Source organism: Rhinolophus sinicus, chromosome 2, assembly GCF_057876585.1.
Source record: "Rhinolophus sinicus isolate RSI-liver-muscle chromosome 2, RSI-T2T, whole genome shotgun sequence".
Taxonomy (NCBI): Eukaryota; Metazoa; Chordata; class Mammalia; order Chiroptera; family Rhinolophidae; genus Rhinolophus; species Rhinolophus sinicus.
In genome coordinates, this window is record NC_142502.1 from 118,747,761 (window position 1) to 118,768,123 (window position 20,363).

A 20,363-nucleotide genomic window follows, 5' to 3' on the forward strand; every position below is an offset into this window, starting at 1 on the left:
AGAGGCAACCAACAGAATGGGAGAAGATTTTCACAAAACAGTGCTTCCCATAAGGGGCTAACATCCAAAATATACAAGGAACTAATACAACTCAACAGCAAAAGAACAAAACCCTATCGAAAAATGGGCAGAGGACCTGAAGAGACATTTCTCCAAAGAAGACATACAAATGGCAAATAGACATATGAAAAAATGCTCAATATCACTCATTAATCATCAGAGAAATGCAAGTAAAGACCACAATGAGATATCACCTCACCCCAGTTAGAATGGCTATCATCAATGAGACAAATAGTAACAAGTGTTGGAGAGGCTAGGGAGAAAAAGAAACACTCGTACACTGTTGTTGGAAATGCAGATTGGTGCAGCCGCTATAGACGGCAGTGTGGAGGTGCCTCAAAAAATTAAGAATAGAATTACCATGTGACCCAGCAATCGCTCTCCTGGGTATCTACCCCAAAAATCTGAAAACATTTATCCATAAAGACATTATGTGCTCCAATGTTCATTGCAGCCTTATTTACAGTGGCCAAGCATGGAAACAACCAAAATGTCCTTCAATAGATGAATGGATAAAGAAGCTGTGGTATATATACACAACGGAATACTATTCAGCGGTAAGAAAAGATGAAATGGTACCATTTGTGACAACATGGATAGATCTTGAGATTATAATGCCAAGATATTATGCGAAATAAGTCAGACAGAAAAAGTAGAGAATCATATGATTTCACTGATATGTGGTATATAAAACTGAAAACAACAAAACAACAAGACAGACAAATGAAGGAACTAAAATTCATAAACATAGACAATAGTTTAGGAGTTACCAGAGTGTAACAAGGGACAGGGGCTCTAGAAGAGGGTAAATAGGGTCTAATATATGGTGATGGAAAGAGAACTGACTCTGGGTGGTGAACATACAATGTAAGATACAGATAATGTATTACAGAATTGTACACCTGAAATCTATGTAACTTTACTAACAATTGTCACCCCAATAAACTTTAATTTTAAAAAAAAAGAAAAAGAAAAAAGAGAGAGGACCCAAATAAATAAAATCAGAAATGAAAGAAGTGAAGTGACAACTGACACCACAGAAAAACAATAATAAGAAAACGCTATGGAAAATTATGTGCCAACAAATTGGACAACCTAGAAGAAATGGAAAAATTCCTAAAAACATACAATCTGCCAAGACTGAATGAAGAGGAAACAAAAAATATGAACAGATGTATAACTAGTAACAAAATTGAATCAATAATCAAAAAACTCCCACCAAAACAGAGGTCCTAGACCAGATGGTGTCACAGTGAATTTTACCAAACATTAGAAGAATTAACTCCTATCCTCAAACTCTTCCCAAAAATTCAAGATAAGAGATGGCTCCCAATCTCATTTATGAGGCCACCATTACCCTGATTTCAAAACCAAAGACATTACAGAAAAAGAAAATTATAGTCCAATATCCCTGATGAATATAGATGCAAAATCTTCAAAAAAATATTAGAAGACTGAATTCATCAATACAATAAAGAGATCATATACCATGATCAAGCAGGATTTATTTCTGGGGTGGTTCGGTATCTGCAAATCAATTAATGTGATAAGCCAAAAATACAAAAAAATCCCATTATAAAATGGGCAGAGGACCTGAATAGATATTTCTCTAAAAAGGATATATAGATGGCCAATCGATACATGAAAAGATTCTCAACATTACTAACCATCAGAGAAATGCAAATTAAAACCATGATGAGACATCACCTCACACCTACCAGAATGGCCATCATTAAATAAATCAATAAACAACAAGTGTTAACTAGGGTGTGCAGAAAGGGGAGACCTCGTGCACTGCTGGTGGGATTGCAAATTGGTGCAGCCACTATAGGAAACAATATAAAAGTTCCTAAAAAAATTAAAAATAGAACTACCTTTTGACCCAGCAATTCCACTTCCAGCTATTTGTCCAAAGAAATCCAAAACACTGATTTGAAAAGATATATACACCTCTATGCTCATTGCAGCATTTTGTGCAATAGCCAAAATATGGAAGCAACCTAAGCATCCATCAATAGCTGACCAGATAAAGAAGAGTGGTACATATGAGGTTGGACAATGAAGTTCGGGAACTCACCCTAGAAAAAGTGCTACATACCTCATTGCTGAATATAACTATGGTCACCTTTGAAGTATCCCTTTCAGAAAGCTATGCACCAATGTCAGCTCCTAGTCCACTTTCAAAGCAATTTGGGAACTATTTGTCTGGAATGGCCATGAGAGCTGTCATCTTATTACCCTGGATGTCCTGAATGTCTTTCAAATGTCTTCCTTTAAATATTTCCTTTATCTTTGGGTAAAGAAAGAAGTCACTGGGGGCCAGATCAGGTCAGTACGGAGGCTGTTCCAATACAGTTATTTGTTTACTAGCTAAAAACTCCCTCACAGACAGTGCTGTGTGAGCTGGTGCATTGTTGTGATGCAAGTGCCATGAATTGTTGGAGAAAAGTTCATGTCATTTTTGTCTAACTTTTTAACGCCGCCTTTTCAGCACTTCCAAATAGTAAACTTGGTTAACTGTTTGTCCAGTTGGTACAAATTCATAATGAATAATCCCTCTGATATCAAAAAAAAAGCTTAGCAACATCGTTTTGACTCTTGATTTGGACTGACAGTACTTTTTTGGTTGTGGGGAATTAGCTGACTTCCATTGTGCACTTTGATGCTTTGTTTCAGGGTCCTATTGGTACACCCATGTTTCACCACCAGTGATTACATGGCCGAAAACATCATCTTGTCTGTCCAAAAGGTCTTGGGAAACTTCGACTTTTTTTCATTGGTGAGTTCCTTTAGGATTATTTTTGCACACACTTTTCTCATGCCAAGATTTTCAGTTAAGATTTCCCTAACTGTTTCTCTATTGATGTTTACTTAGTTTGCTATGCTTCTCAAAGTCAGCCAATGATTTTGACGCCCAATTTGATGAATTTTTGCAATGGTTTGGTCAGTTCTGCTCGTTACTGGCCACCTTGACCTCTCTTCACTAGTGACGCGTTCTTTTCCCTCAGAAAAATGTTTAATCCGTTTGTACACTGCCGTTTTCTTCAAGACATTACCCCCATAAACTTGGACTAACATGTCCCTGATTTCACTTCCACTCTTGCCAAGTGTAACAAGAAATTCAATGTTTGTCATTGCTCTAATTCAAGCTCAGACATCCTCATGACGGCACACAAAAACACGCAACAATAATGAACACCACTCAGCAAGACACCACCACATGTCAACACGAACACTGCTGTGAGACACTGATATACCAAGGTTATGAAACCTTACCGAGCTGTTTGTACAGTGTTGCCAAGGTAAGTGCACAGTGGCAAGTTTGTGAACTTAATTGTCAGACCGTGTATAAATTCCTTTTTATACCATCTTGACTAAGTCCCAGTTTGGAGGAGAGGATTATTACCACATTAAAAACTTAATATAGTAAAAGAAAGTGTACTAATTTTTTCAGGCAGCCTTTCCTGACTGCGTGTATCCAAAAAATAACATTTCCTTGTTACATTCAACCCATTCACACTCCCAGGTTTGCCTATTTGGTGTTTCAGGACTGGTCTCTAGTTATTTTGTGTTGGTTTATTTTATAAAGTTCTTACATCCCAAGGAAAGATAGAAAAAACTCACTTCCTTTGATGAAGGTACCTAGATCTGGGCTAGAAAAAAGCCAGTGCTTGATAAATGCATGCTGGAATGAATCGGATGTGAGACAGATTTGAGATAAAGCAAACTGAGTAAATGTGTTACTTGACCACCACTAATATTCTAAATATAAAGAGTGGCCAGCTCCACATGCAAATAATCCAAAGACCTAGTCATTACAACACCCTGCCCTCTGCCTAAGAAGGGCAGACACATTTGGTCTCATCTATGTTTCCTTCAGACCTTGAACTACTTCATTAAAAATTTGCCATAAAAACAGTTCCTTATTTCACCCTTTCCATCAGTTTCTTTGCCCTTAGAGATTAACAGCTTTATCAGAAATTATGATATGTTAAAAATGAACTAATTGCTGAATAAACATTTGGGAAAGTATTTTTTTTTAGATTTTTCAAATTAAATTCATTGGGGTGATATTGGTTAATAAAATTATATAGGTTCCAAGTGTACACTTTTATAATGCATCATCTATAAATTGCAATGTGTGCTCACCACCCAAAGTTACATCTCCTTCCATCACTATTTGCAAACAAAATCTGTTACACCAACTATGCTTTCTGTTTCCTATCTCAAAATCTTCTGGATTAAGGACACATGTTGGCAAATAAATTCACAGCTCCTTAAGACATCATTTGTTGCTATTGCTATTTCATGCTGCTCTTGGAGTCACAATCTTCCCTTTGAGTATAGTCTTATAGGCATTGCACATTCTGAAACCCCATGGGCAGTTATTTTCACAGAAGAAAAGGCAGTAACTAGTCCGCTTCATATTGTTCAGAAAATCATCTGTTACCGGGAGCTGAGGCAGCCACCTAATAGTCACAGAGCCTAGGGGCAACAGGTGGGCAATCAAATTTTGTTTATCTGTACCAGATGGAATGGCATATTTATTTGAAATCTTTCTGAGGTTTAGACTGTCACAGTGATTCCCAAAAGCAGAATATGCCCCCACTAGACCTGAGCTGAGTTTATGCCAACAATTATGTTACACTTTCCTGATGATGTGGTCCCATCAAGCACACATCAAAGTGTCATTTGGCAGTCTAGCTTTTACTTCTGTCTGGCTCTCTGATGTAGGGTAGATGCCACAATGTCATGTGCTGGCTCTGAATTAGAAATATACATGATTCTGAAGAAAATCCTAACCACCAAAGGGAAAAGAGGGGAAATGTTGAAAGCTCTTTAAATTATACTCAAGTTGAGAGGCCTGGATGGTGATGGTGAGAAGGTAGGGAACGGTTGGGAAGATGAGGGAGGAAAAGGAGAAGAAAGCAGTGAGGAGAGAAAGGTGTCAATGACATGGATCAGTTTCTCTAATTGCAAACTGTGAGCTACTTAACAATGTCATTACTCCCATCACAGAACCTCAAAAGTTCTTCGAAGACTCTTCAAAGAAACTCACAGCTCTGAGTCACATTCTGGCTGTTTCTTAGGATGGCCAGAACTCCCATGTCTGGCCCACAGGGGCTTGCGGGTCCTTTCCCTACTGAAAAGGAAAACACCACATGAAGATAAACTTACACATCTACCCCATTTTATTTTGTTCAGCTAACATTGCAAACCATTCTTGTTCCCAAATATTTCCTGGGTACAAACCAAGTACCTGCTGATTTGGAGCCAGGAATTAACTTTATCATTTATTCCAGCTTCAGTGTTTGCTCCTACTGCTCCAGGGTGTTGTTGTGAAGGGAAAGGGGGTGAAGGGAGTGGGTATGAGAGAAGTCTATGCAGAACTGTTTTCAGAACCATGGACAGTTTTGTCCTGAGAACAGTAGTCCAGTATCAGGGAGGGGGAAAAAAATTGCAAAAACTGTCACTGAGCAATTCCCTTAAAATTCTTCTTAAAAAGCTTTTATCCCCACTACATTCAGGGAGCCGTTTAATGGTCATATATTCAGGCAACACATCAGTAGTGTGAGAAACTGAGTACCTTTTTAAAACAATAGCATTAACTTATTTAATCAACACTTTCTGAGTGTTGTATTATTTCTTTGCAATATAATTGAATTACCTCTGTGTCCTAATCCTCATTAATTAATGTGCACATATACTCGCACTCTGTATACACACGCTCGGTTTTTGTATTTGCTAGAACACTAATGGAACACTGGAAAATTTACATGCTCTGGCCCACTGATTCTCAATGTTCGCTTCACATTAACTATTTAAAAGTAGAGGCTATACGGTATAATCCGTGACCAACTTGGGCCAGAACTTTGATATTGACCGCCGGGGGCCAAGCATGTTTTTAGAAGTACAATAGACGCTTCTGAAAAGTACCTATTTGCATACTTATTTATTAACAATGTAGTTGATTTTAATTCCAAACATGGCTATTGGTCACATGTTATCTGTTAAAGTAAAAGAAAGTGATGCCAAACAAAGAACAATAGGCCAGGGGAAAACAGTCTTTGGTTTTAATCTTAGAAATGTTACTAAATAACAATGTGGCCTTGACAAGTCACTTAATTCCTTGGGTATCAAACTCTTGCAGATGGGTGTTTTGATTTAATTTCTAAGTTTCCTTCCAGCTGAAAATTGGTGTTTATTTTATAGTAGCCAAACAAATCATCTAAAAATCACACTCATGGTTTAAAATGATTTTACCGTCAACTGGAGTTCAGCAACATTTCACTGTCCTGTAGCTAGTTTAATGTTCCAATTTTAATGTGAATTATCATCATAACAACTTTCAATCCAGATAGTTATGTTCTATAATGAAAACCTAGTCCCAGTTAATAACTTCTATAAACAGAAAGGGAAGAAAGAAATTTTTATGTTCAACCTAGGAATTAAACCTAAAAAAAAAAAAAAAAAAAAAAAATTGGACAGACCAGACACTGAGATAGAACTTGTCAAAACAAAATGTTAATCACATTTTCCAGAAGTACTCATCTCACAATCTGTATGCTGAACAAGTTGCTTTGCCTGTCTTCTGACATTTTGACTCTTGTTCTCCCTTTCACTTCCTCTTAAAATTTCTCTCTTAATATCTGTTCAAGCCTTTGAGTCTATTGCACAAAAGCCAATGGAAAAGATCTCATTGATTTGGCATTTTAACTCTGTTTTTATTTTCTCAAAAAATATTAAACATAGCAACAGATAAGACATTTTGGTATAGGTGTTGTGACACGTCTTCTTTATGAATGCGGAGTAAAAGAGTTTTGCTATGCCATATGTCACTTTTTAACACAAGCTCTTCCTGTGGCTTCTACATACAGGTGACAAAGGTCTTCCCAATGGGGAGCAGGGTGAGTCAAAGTTGACCCTAGGGAGGAGTTTGAATCCAGGGGAGGAGTTTGCATGGGGGAAATAAGTGGGGAATTTGCACATAATAGGCCCTCAACAAATGGCTGTGGAATTACAAAATTTTACTCAAACTGAAACATAATTTGATGTGCAAAGATAACAGTTTACAAGTTCTACAAAGACTCTTAAGGAACGTTGAAAAACACTACACATGCCAGTTGAGAAGTCTGGAGTATTGTCACCATTACCTAATGAAACTTGGATTCATTTTGTTCATTTCCATCGCAATTTATAAATTTGCCCCATGTCCTGTTCTACCAAAACTAATTATGAGCCATCTTGCTGTCACATTATGTTTCTTTAATTTAGGACTAAGTTAAAACAACAGGATACAGCACAACATAGGGAACTTTTTAATCATTACAGTAATACCTTACATCTACACCAACTTTCCATTCTGAAAGGCTATCACTTTGATTGGATACTTTTATAAGCCCTTAGAACATTAGTATGATATCTGTTCAGATTTTATTTTCAATGTTATAAAATAATCATGAAAATGTACTTAGCATAGATTAATAGATGAACTCATGGCATTAAGAAAACCAAAGTAGAACAACAGCGTATCTATTCAAAGACTTCTATTTTTATATTATCTTTACATATTTTGCTTAGCATGGTCATAAATCTTCATTAGCTTGTTTGTCCATAGGTTTACGAATTAAATGCAATTACTTAAAAGGAATCAATAACACAGCTAAGACAGTTCAGACTACAGTTGGTTCCTAAAATAATTCTCAATCTTTTCTACCAGAACAATGTTTAGTCAAGTTTGAAGAATATTTTAAGAGGCCCTAAATCAGATTAAGTGCTGGCTTTCAGGTCTTGGTATCTCAGGATGCTGCCAGATAGCAATATCTGCGATTAAGTCATTTTGCATTAGGAGAGCTTGTTCTGATGATGCCCAAATGACTCATGGCTTCTAATTCTCTTAAAAAGAGCCATGAGACCTGCAATGTTAATTATATTATGGGACAGAGTGGAGGAGTATTTAATGGAGATGGATCCAAATTATGCATCTAAGTCTCCTGTCCGCAGAGTCATTTTAGAAGGTGGGTTTGTCCTCACAGGGAAGACAGATTGGTCTCGAGGCACCAGGGTTGTTAGTTTTTTTACTTAGGAAATGTATCTTTAACAAATGAAATACTAGCTAACATGAACAGAGTAATTAGAGCATATGTAATTTGGCCTCATCTGGCCCAGGCTGCAGTAGAAAACAACTGTGTAGGACAGCAGCTGCTGGGTGCTTAAATGGATACTGAGTATAGATTTCATTTGGAAAGGAGCATTTGTAGAAACGGTCATTTCCCCTGAGTATGAATGATAAATCTGGTGGACAACCTGCTCCAGACAACATTTGTCTGATGGAAGGAAATTTTGTTATGCTTTAGCCAAACAGACACTACCCACATAAATCAAGGACTGTTTGATTTCTGTGTTCTTAAAGGAATGAAGCAAAGGAATTTTGTTCAGTTAACTGTGTCTGGAAATACTGAGCTTTATCCATAAGAAAATCTGCTCCACTTTTCTTTTTACACATCTGCTTTGGTGGGACATGTGTCTTTGATGAAATAAAGTGGTCAGATTATATCAATAAGAGACCTATATTCTTAGTTGCTGTGTAGGTTGTACATATATATTGGGCTTCATTCTCCATTTGCCCAGAGCATGCTTGGATCATGAGTGGTCAAATACTTTTGAGACAATTTTGGCTTTTTCCAGGCCAATAAAATTTATTCAACTTAGTTCTGTTAAATAACAAGGACATCCCTTATTGGCCACTCTGCATTCTAAGAGCATCTTAGACACAGGAGACAATATGAATCAGTACCAACAGATTAATCCGCAGCCTTGTAAATCAAAAGGCTACCTGTCGTACGTCCAAACCTTTGAAACCAGAACCAGGATGCTGGAATCTATTGAGATGACAGCCAGGAGGATATGGCCCCACCACCTCAGACCTGAGTAACATCAAACAAAGGGAGGGGGGACTATAGAGACTCCTTTTCCTGAGATCGGAGACCAACTACATAAGAGAGACAACCCAAGCCTCTGAGACGAGTAGAGAAAGGAGAAACACTGAAAAAATTAGGGGTGCTATAGAAACAATGAAGGTAGAAAAACTGCTTGGGAATTCTAAGCCTCTTTTAAGCCTATTCTGTCAGATTCCTCTAGCCCTTGGGAAAATCACAGCAGTTTTATTTAATTTTACCTAAACTACACAAATAGTTCATAAAAATATTCAAATAATAGACTTAAAGCAAAAATGCTCCTTAACTGTCCTCTCTTACATTCCAGGAGCTTCCCAGGGGTCATCACTGTGATCAGGCTAGTACAAGTCCAGGCCTCTGCAGATGCTTGGGGGGGGGGGGGGAATGGAGTCAAAATCTACCTCTGCCCACGCACCAAGGTATGTGCCCTGGTGACAGACTGCAGCTGCCCAAAGAAAGTTACCCTTTTCTAATTTATCAAAGACTAGCAGTGATTTGGTACTTTTCTAGAATCATCTTTGTTTTGTGTGTGTGTGTGTGTGTGTGTGTGTGTGTGTGTGTGTGTGTCAAATTTAGTTTTAGTTTTATCATTTAGTTTTGGTTTTCTTTAAAAATAAAATAATGCATGTCGTTTTGTAACTTGCTTTTTTAACTCAAAAATGCATCTGGGAAGCTTGTCCTAGTCAATAAAACATAGGTTTACCTCATCCTTTTTTATCTGCATTTTTTTATGTCGACCCATAACCCAGATTTCCGAAACACAATTAGGCCATTTCCAACACTTTGCTGCTACAATTTATATAGTGAACATCCTTCACCATGCAACCATTTTCATGAGGTCTGTTGGAGGAGTGGGCAACTCAGGTGCCCATTCATATCACAGACAATAATGGGGGTCATTGGTGGGATTGTCTTCTGTCCAGGCAAGAGAGGTCCCCGCACCAGGCCCTACATTTTAGAAGCCCTCCTATGGAACAAAAACCAATAAAAATAAGTGGGTAAGAGAACTCCTGGGCATATTGGTCACTTGGGATCCTGTACCCTGTGTTGGCATCATCACTCAGGTGACTGCCACTGCTTCCCATCGAGTGCCCTGTGTCTTAGAAAGGTCACTGCAAACTGTATGCAGAGAAGGCTTGTCAATACACCACCATCAAAGACAAACACCCCTCCATCATGCAAGGATGTTTGGGACAGGGGAAGACAGGAGAAGAGAAGACTTGAACGTGCCACCTTTCTGCTCAGACAGGGTGGAGTCAGAGAGTTCTCCATGCTGCCATTTCTCAGGAACACGGAGTACACATGGTCTTGCTACCCTTTGTGTTCCCAGAGATCCTCACAAAATACTATGGTATTCACAACAGTTACACATGACAGCTTAGGAACATCCTGCAGTATTAACAAAGTAATATAACTCTTAAAAATTACACTGCATGTACACATAGTATATATACAACTCAAGATATATTATGTAAAGAAAAATATTGATTCTTTGTATCTGACAAGTGACCTTCTGATGATCCAATCCAAGAATGATCCAATTTCTTTTCAAAGATGGCCAGGAGTCTGCCATCACCCACAAATTTGACAGTGGTTTTCTAAATGTCTAATGAATAGGGCAGGTTATAATTATGTAACTATTGCTTCTGACTGTTCTTGACTGACACAGGCAGATAAGGCACTAGAAGCTGAGATGCGTACAGAAAGTCCTCAATAAATATCTGTAAGAGATGAATAAGATCAGTCCCTCCAGGACATAAGTAGACATTGGGTGGTAGCTATGACTGAATTCTCTTTATGCTGAAGGAAGCCATGGTGGTCTCCTTGCTGGAAAGTTCTTTATCACAGTGTGGAATTTGGGGAATGTTTTTGTCTGGTCTAGAAGAGAGTGTTCCACAAATTTTTGCGTCATTGCTTTTCTTCTTTAATTTTCCCCAAAGGTCTTGGTCTGGGTCCTGGAGCAGAATACTTTTATAATAAATTGACTTTAATTAAATCAATGTACGAGCTAAGTTAAATTAAAAGAGCATTTAGTTGCCAGCAAATCCATTTGGAGATTTAAAAATGTGTACCTCTTGCTGAATACGGCAGGCCCTGCATATTTAGTCAGAATGATAAAATTTTCCCAGAGTTGCAGTCAGGGTCAACTGGAGTAGTTTCCATAGTCTGAAATGCAATTTAATGTTACTATAAAAGAAAAAAAAAAGTTAGGCATTTATCATTCCACACCCTGCCCTCTCAAAAAAAATTTTGTTTTCTTGACTTTGATTCATCACACAGGTCCCAAGTTAATCCTTACATAAACTTTCTGACAATGAATAGCAACCTCTGTCAGCAAGGTCTAGCTGTGCTGCACACTTTGGAAATTTTGATTGAAGTGCTGCCTTTTTATACTTCTCATTTTTCATGGATAACAAATATGAGAATTCATTTTAGGATCAAAATAGAACATTTCAATGCTAGACTTGACATTATCATTGTCTGTAACTGTCAAAACAAAAATTGATGGGATGACAGATCATCTTGTTAAAAGAGCTTTGCTTCAGTGGTTTGAAACATACAAGCAATCTAGCCACACTGCCCACAAGTCCCATCTAGTATCAAGGCATCATTCGAAACAATACAAATGCATTAACTGTGGTTTTTATTTATGAAATAAAATCCATGAACTCATTAACTATGGACAGACGTTGGGTTTCACATGGGTAAGATCACTTTTAATATTAAACTTATAGGTAGAAGATTGTCATTGGGCAAAACCCTTTATTCCATGATTTAAGGATCTTGTACATGATATACTTCATTTTACCATTGGAAATAAATATTTGAAGTATAAAAAGGTACTTTATTATTTCATTAGTGTAAATGTACTGTCATCTTAATTTTAATTCAAACTTTTCATTTTACTTACAGCTTTTATAATAAAATTAATGGAAGTTTTCACAGCAAGATGTTATATGCGTGGGCCAACTTCTCTGTATACATGCAACAAGACAAGTGAAATTAGAGCATCATTTCAAGCTAGTGATTCCTCATAACTTGATAACAGTGTAAGTTGTTGTATTTCCACTGAGCAAATCTGTAAGAATGTTTGTTCATTCATCCCACAAACAGTCACTGTGTGTCAATTTTCTTATGGGGACAGTGGACAATGTTCCAACAGACTGACCAGGGACAATATTATGCATTAGGCAACACTTGGTTTCAAGATCCTTCATCCATCTTTTTTCTATCCCTCTGCCTTCCAGATGTATTTCCCCTACTAGCACCCAGGCTTCTTCTGCTATTTCAAGCGGGAAAGAAAAGCATCAATGGTGCTTAGGAAACTGTGATTTAAGACTTTTAATCCCTTTTCATGATACTTGCATTTCTTAAAAAGAACTATAGGACAGGACTCCAAAGGAATAAAAATTTTGATGATTAAATTTTAGGCCATGAATTATTTCACTACAAACTAAAAATTTTCTGAAACTTTTCCCGTGATTCCCAAATCATTATGCAAAGATTATTTGTCTGTTGTTCTCCCAAGATGGGCAATTTGTTAATAAAGTATCATAAGCCAATTTCACCATATACATATGATCGTGCTTGAAGAGGCTCGGCACTACCTTGTTCTCCAATAGGCTTGGGCCAACTGAGAGACCTATATGAGTGGTAGATGGAGGAAGTCCAAAAAGTAGGCTTATTACTTGTCAAAACCGGAATGAAAAATGTGACTTAGATGTGCAGCCAGCCACATGAGCTGAATTAAATATATGACCCCAAACTATAGGCAAGGTAGCAAGGTAGACCAACCCTCTCTACAGGCAGATTGACTCAGAGAAAAGAAGTAGGAACTCGGGGCAGCATGCTCAGCCCTTTGTCCTAAACTTACCAACTGGGTAAGTTACCATCAGGGGGAGTAAGCAGAGTGGGCATAGAGATCAGGAGTTTAGTCTAGCTTATAAGATCAACTAACGAAATTGAAGAGATGTAACATTTAATGAGCACTTACTCATTTAAAACAAAATCATTACTGCTGTGTCTACTTTCTAAATAGAAAACACACATGTATTCCAGAAGACACTGAATTATAAAAAAGAATGAATATAGAAAGTTTATAGCCATGGCCTGTTATCCTCAGAGGCACAAAATAATCTCAAAAATCAGAGGTATAAAATCTGGAAAAAGAAAGGATCCTTTGCATTATAAAATTACATATTTATGTATCATCAATTTATATCAACTAATCAAAATTAGTTCATTGTTAAAATAGTTTAAATTCAGGGTCAAGTAAAAATAAAATTTTTAATGCTTAGTTTGCCTTCGGAAACTCGATCAGGACCCTGGCCACTGAGACCTGCACTGTGACATTTCATCTGAGACACTTAAATGATTAGGTCTATTTAAGAAAGAATAGTTAATGTGAAGAGGTTCAAGAAAGTCATAAAATTGTTAAAATATTTACCCAATTTTTAAATACTCCTCAAAGTCAATAATGAATTGAATAAGGGATGGGTCACAATCTTAGAATACATGACCTGGAAATGTGCATAACAATAACCTGGCTGTCAGGAAATCTCTAACTTGAAGGAAAACAACACCAAAGGTGCAAACCAATAGTCATACTCCATCTTATCTTTCCACTTTAGCCAAAAGTCATAATCATGGGCAGTCTTCCCTCCTCACCCCGTTGGAAGTCTTTTTTTTTTTTTTTTTATTATGTACGAAGAGCCGATATTGCTTAAGTAGTAAGGTAGATATCTTGAGTAATTCATTCACGGAAGTTCACTTAGTCCAATCTAATGAAAGAGCTTGGATTCTGGAATCACAAAGACCTGAGATCAAAGCATGATTTTATCTTACTGTCCCACTTACAAAATCAGGAAGTCAAGGCCTCCCTTCACTGGGCTGTTTGGAGTTACAGGAGTTGATATGCCTGTCCATCACAATGCTGAAACACTGAAAATGTTCCTCCCCTTTCTCTCTTCCTGGTCCCATTACTTAGAGCAAATCACAGAGTTCAGATTCAGTGCCTCCTGCTGTACTGCACTGCAGAGTTTCTGGGAATTTTTAACTCTAATTTGAGGAAATAAAATTTAAATTTGGGGAAGTAAAAATAACACTGTTTAACCAGCACTGTTTTAAGCCTCTCTATATATCAACTCATTTCATTCTAACAGTGACCCAATTAAGTAGATGTTGTAATGACACCCAGATGAGGGTGTTGAGGCATAACGATTTGTCCTGGGTCACAGAAAGAGGAAGTTCTGGAACTGAAGGTGAGGAGTGCTGCATCCACTCTGAGTGGGAGAATATGAAAGCTTTTGTTAAAACAAAAAGATAAGTCAACGCTTAGTGCACCAGACATTTATAACAGTTGAGTTCATTAATCAAGGATCTATCTTTTTAAAGTATCTACATGTCTTTAACTCTTGAACGATTACCTTTCATTCAAATCACACAGAGAGACGATAATACCCATTATTGTCACACATAAAGAAAAGGAAACATATTGATTTTCAGTAATGCCCAGTTGACTAGATATGTGCTGTTTCCATGTTTTACTCTCGGTTATTCTCCAGCACTCAGCAGAGTACCAAGCTGGTCTGACCATGACAGGGGATGGAGCCAGGGTTGGTTCTGATGGATTAAGGTGGACCATTCCCGGCTTTAGCTTAATGAGTAAAGCAAATTTAAGCCTGCAGGAGAAGGCTCAGGCCCTTGGGAGCGCATATACAATCACCAAATCAGGAGGAACCAGAGGTGCAGTCAGAGTAAGAGGCTCTGGATTGAGTGGAAAGCAAGATAAAGATAGAAAGGTGGTAAAGTGAGGGCAAGAGGAAAGGCGGGTGTTGGGATTGTCCAACGTGCGTCCCTTGAACACTAGCTGGTCTTAGAAGCTCAAAGTTATTAGCTAAATATTTCCTAATGCACAAATGAGACATTTTGGCTTAAAGAGTCAGGAGAAGAGAGAAATTACTTGTGCTTGGAACTGTTTTCTCCATCTGACATGCAGAGTCTGACATGGATCTAGCACCCAGATGATGAAAACTCTTCTTTTTCCAAACATCAAACCAGCAATAATATATATATATATATATGTATATATATATATATATATATATATATATATATATATTATATATATGCATATATATATATATATCATATATATTATATGATATATATAATATGTATACATATCTGTCTCTGTATATCTAATCTTCCAAACCCAAACCTATTTAGTTATTATAAGTGTGAGCCCTTCCAATGCAATCAAAATTTATTTTTTCATGTTCAATTTTCCCAAGATTCAGAGAAAGAATTTAATTAAAGAAACTAATTCATGTATTATGTTTATGTATATAAACATAATTTTATGTTAAGATTCCAAGGTCCTAATACTCCCTTTTCTCTCCTTGACTAGTGGGACACAGAAAGCAATAATTCAAATAATAAACAGGAAGAGACACACCCGAAACCAGAACTTAAGGTCTCTGTGAATCTGGGATGACCCACTGCCCTCATCAAGGATGTCCCTTCCCAGGAGAGCTTGGCTTTGATTGGGGACTGAATTGAGTCCCCCTAAAATGCATATGTTGAAACTCTAAGCCCCAATATGACTATAATTTGCATAGGATCTTTAAGAGTTAATTAATGTTAAATGAGATCATAAGAGTGAAGCCCTAATCTGATAAGACTGTTGCCTTATAAGAAGAGGAAAGAGAGAGAGAGAGATTTCTCTCTCTCTGCCATGTGAGGACACACCGAGAAGGTGCCTTTGACAAGCCAGGAAGAGGGCCCTCACCAGGAACTGAACTCTGCAGAAAACTTGATCTTGGATTTTAGGCCTCCAGAAGAATGAAAAATAAATTTCTGCTATTTAAGCCACCCAGTCTATGGTATTTTGTTATGGCAGCCTGAACTGACTAAAGCAACTTTCATCAAGGACTTTGTCACTAAGAAAGATATGAGTCTGTTAAGAAACTGAAGCAGCCCTGGAGGAAGCTGGAATATTTTTAAGTGTTGCAACATGACAGATAATACTAGCTGTCATTTACTGGATGATTAAAGCCAGGTACTGTGCTTTACACACACACACACACACACACACACACACACTCACACACTGCACACTCATATATGCAAGTACACACAGATGGCAACACATGCGTGCACATAATACTTACACACACTATCACATTAAATCTTAAAGTAACCCTATCAGATTGATATTATTTCTCCCATTCCACTGATCAATAAATTAAGTCTCAGAAATGTTGATCAGTTTGCCAAAATATACACAACTAGTGCATTCAAGATTTAAAGCCGAATCTCCAAGTCTGTACTTTTAACCATTCTGTTATATAGAATCTAGGAAAAGGGCCCATCTTTGGGGTTGTTTCAGAACGTCTTTGTGGTCTATGCCTTCAAACCAATCAGAACCCGCCTGATCCCAGATCCCTGTCAGAACCAGATTGACCCCAGATCTCTGTCCATTTCCATTATGTATTGGGCACTAGGAAGAGGTAAGGTCCTCATATCCAGTTATGTAGGAAGCTTCAAATCCAACCTACGCATATATTCAATCTTTCCCATATTTATCCACAACACAATCTCTTCTGAATGTACTGCAGGGAAATCCATAGGGACCCAGAACAGAAGTATTTAAATCTAATCTATTACATCTGAAAGGAGTCATCAAAACATACTTTCACAGCTTTTTTCTTTTTTTTTCCAGCCTCTGTCATCAATCACCAGTAGACCATCAAACTAGCCACACAGTGAACACATCACAATCATAGTTGCTGTTTCCACCGCCTGAAAGAAAAGCCTCCAAAGCACAATATCCAGTGAACAGCTAAATGGAATTCAACATGGTTTAGCATCACAGGAGCTGTTTCCTTGCAGGCTGAGTAAAGCAAGCTGTCTTTCCTGGCACCATCCATTTTGTCTTGAAGCAACATTGTATGATTGGAAACTTAAAATAATCCAGTTAATGTAAAATATTTCTTCTGCCCCTGAGTCTACTCTGAATGTATGCCAAAATAGCTATTAGCAGTGATTAAAACTGTGAGATGACCAACATGAGATTCTCTCAGGAACAAAGAGAGAAGTATCTTTGTGCCCTGGGCTCATCAACGCTAATGAAAGATCAGCAAAGAACCCAGTCAGGTGTGGACTACCAAACCACATTTGTTTTGATTAATTATTCAGTTGCATGTGGTATGAAAAAGTTAAGCAGACTTTTTTTTCATGTTGCTCTTTTGATGAAGAGTCAGAAACTAAACAAAGCAAAATTCTATATCTATTGTAAGTAGACTTCATCTTATTCTGACGCATAACCAGTTCAAACTATTGTCACTTGCATTGACCAATCCTAGATTCACCCAATTATGGGTAGCAATCTGTAGAGAACTACAAAACTCAAGTAAGAATTGTTTTACAATGGTGCTGCCTTGGCTCTTCCTGGAAGCATCCCAGATGCTCCACAGCCATAGGATTATAACTAGAAGACAGATAGAGCAAAGTGCACTCCTTATTCCAACCTAATTTTGTTTGGGAACCAACTGTCTTCAAATTGAAATCTGGGCTAGTATTGCTGAAAGAAACTCATTCTGGGAAAAGGGTGAATATTAGACCTGAACTGATCTATAAAATTAGTAATTGATCTGTGAAATCATAATAATACTTGAAAATTGAGTTAAGAAAATTATGAAATGTTGGGTCTATCTTGTTTACTGTGAACGTTTTTTTCTCTGCGGTACAGAAGTTGAACTTTAGGGCTGTGGATTGGCAGGTGAGCCTTGGCTTATGTATAACATGGTGGGAAACGTAGCCACAGCTTTTCTATCAAGCTGACACACATGCTTTGGCACTCATCTACAGCAGGTGCAAATGCCCCATATGGGTGAGAGCACTAAAAATACAGGGTATTTGGTAGCACTGTGCTGCCCAATAAGACTGGGATGCTGTGTGGACTCTGTTTCCTGTTTTATGCTTCCATAAGGCCAAATATGTGCCATGTTAGATTAAAGGTTATTGCATCTTGTTGAGTTTGACTCCCAGTTAGGCTGGACTCACTGCAATACTTTTGACCAGTTTATTTTAATCATGGCAACCTCTGAGGGAACAAATTATACCATGTTAATTCCAATTTGTCTTGTAAGTTAAAGTTAGCCCAAGAGTTGACTTAGAAATCCCAGAAAAAATTGATGTTTCTATTAACTTTGAACTAGTCTTATTTTCTCAGCAATTAGTCAACCAACGGGAGAAGCCAAAAGGGCTCAGCATTTTCTAAATTCATTCATATTCTCAGTCAGATGTTCAGAATTGAATGACAACAATATAGAGAAGATTCACACAAGACCAACTTTTGTATTACTAGCAAGTTATGAATCCATCATCTTGAACATTTTTACACAGCAGTCCTGGGACTAATCAGACAGTTATCTCTGAAATCAAAATTAGCCAAACTGATGTTCGTAGAAGTCATGCACACCCCTGGCTAAAAGCAGTGGCTGATCTCAAACTTAGAATAGTTAGAGGCTTCTCTGCATAGAGAACCTAGATTTCTCAGCAAAGGTGACACATTTAATATTATCTGACATGCCCATATCATAATTTCACACCATGGGCTTCATGAAAGTGTACAGAAACTACATTATAGCCTCAAAATGAGTCTAACAGTCAATGTTTAGACAGGAAAATGGAAACAAGTGTGAGTATTTTCACTATTTGCAGCATCAAAGAAGGTGATTCACAGGAACTTATTCAGAAGTCACGAAGACCTTACATTCCCATCCGCCTCTGGGTCTATTAGCTGCTGCCAAAGGAGAACAATGGTGTCCCTTTTTTTTTCCATTCCAAACATCATTCAGGTGACTCTTATTGGTGAAATGTAGGTCAGAAATGTCAAAGGATTACGGAAAATATAGTTATCATGTTTCTAGCCTTTGAAATACAAGTTAGAGTTTAGAAGATTTGAGATGGTGTTAAGTATCAATAAACAATATCCAACACATTCAGAAATACAGACCACCCTGGAAGAGGCAAGAAGGGTGCCAAGAAGTATTCACCTATATCATATTGTTGTAAAGTAAAGGGCTAGAGAGAGTTGCCAATTATAACATGAACAAGATGACATAGCATGACAACTAGGTAAATGAATAAGGAGAAAGGAGGAAGGAAGGAAGGAGGAAGGAAAGAAGGATGGGAGGAAAAATGGAAGGAAGGGAGAAAGATAAAAGAAAAGTGAAGAACTAAGAAGAACTCAATCTGGAAGAAAACATTACACAAGGGATGGACTAAAAACTTCAAATGCTTTTAAGTTATAGAAGAATTGGAGAATGCAAACACGCTGTTTGTTGACTGATAATAGCCATTCTAAGTGTGAGGTGATATCTCATTTGCTTTCAATTTGCATTTCCCTGATGATTAGTGATGTTGACCATCTTTTCATATGTCTATTGACCATCTATATGTCTTCTGTTCAGAAATGTCTATTCAGGTCCATTGTCCATTTTTAATTAGATTGTTTGCTTTTTTGATTTTGAGTTGTATGATTTTTTAAAATATATTGTAGATATTAGCCCCTTATTGAATATGTCATTTGCAAATGTCTTTTCCTGTTTGATGGGTTGTCTTTTCATTTTGTTTATGGTTTACTTCACTATGCAAAAGCTTTTTAGTTTGATGTAGTCTCATTTGTTTATTTTTGCATTTGTTGCCCTTACCTGGGGAGCAACATCTAAAAAATATTACTAAGACCAATGACAAAGGGTTATTTATGTTTTATTCTAGGAGTTTTATTGTTTCAGGTCTTACATTTAAGTCCTTAATCTGTTTGGAGGTTATTTTTATGTATGGTGTAAGGAAGTGGTCCAGATTCATTTTTGCATGTTATTAACCCAGTTTTCCCAATACCTTTTATAGAATATTCCCCCACTGTATATTCTTGCCTCCTTTATTGTAGATGAATTGACCATATAAACGAGGTTTTACTTCTGGGCTCTCTATTCTGTTCCATTGTTCTATGTGTCTGTTTTTGTGCCTCTTCTGGGCATTTATCCAAAGAAAACAAAAACAGTAATTAGAAAAGATATATACACCACTATGTTCCTTGAAATACTATATACAATAGCCAAGATATGAAAGCAAACAACTTGGATGTCCATCAACTGATGAATGGACACACACACACACACACACACACACACACACACACACAGAGGAATATTTTTTATCAGTAAAAAAGAATGAAATCTTGCCATTTGTGACAACATGGATCGACCTAGAGGATATTATGTTAAATGAAATAAGTTAGACAGAGAAAGAAAAATACCACATGATTTTAATTATATG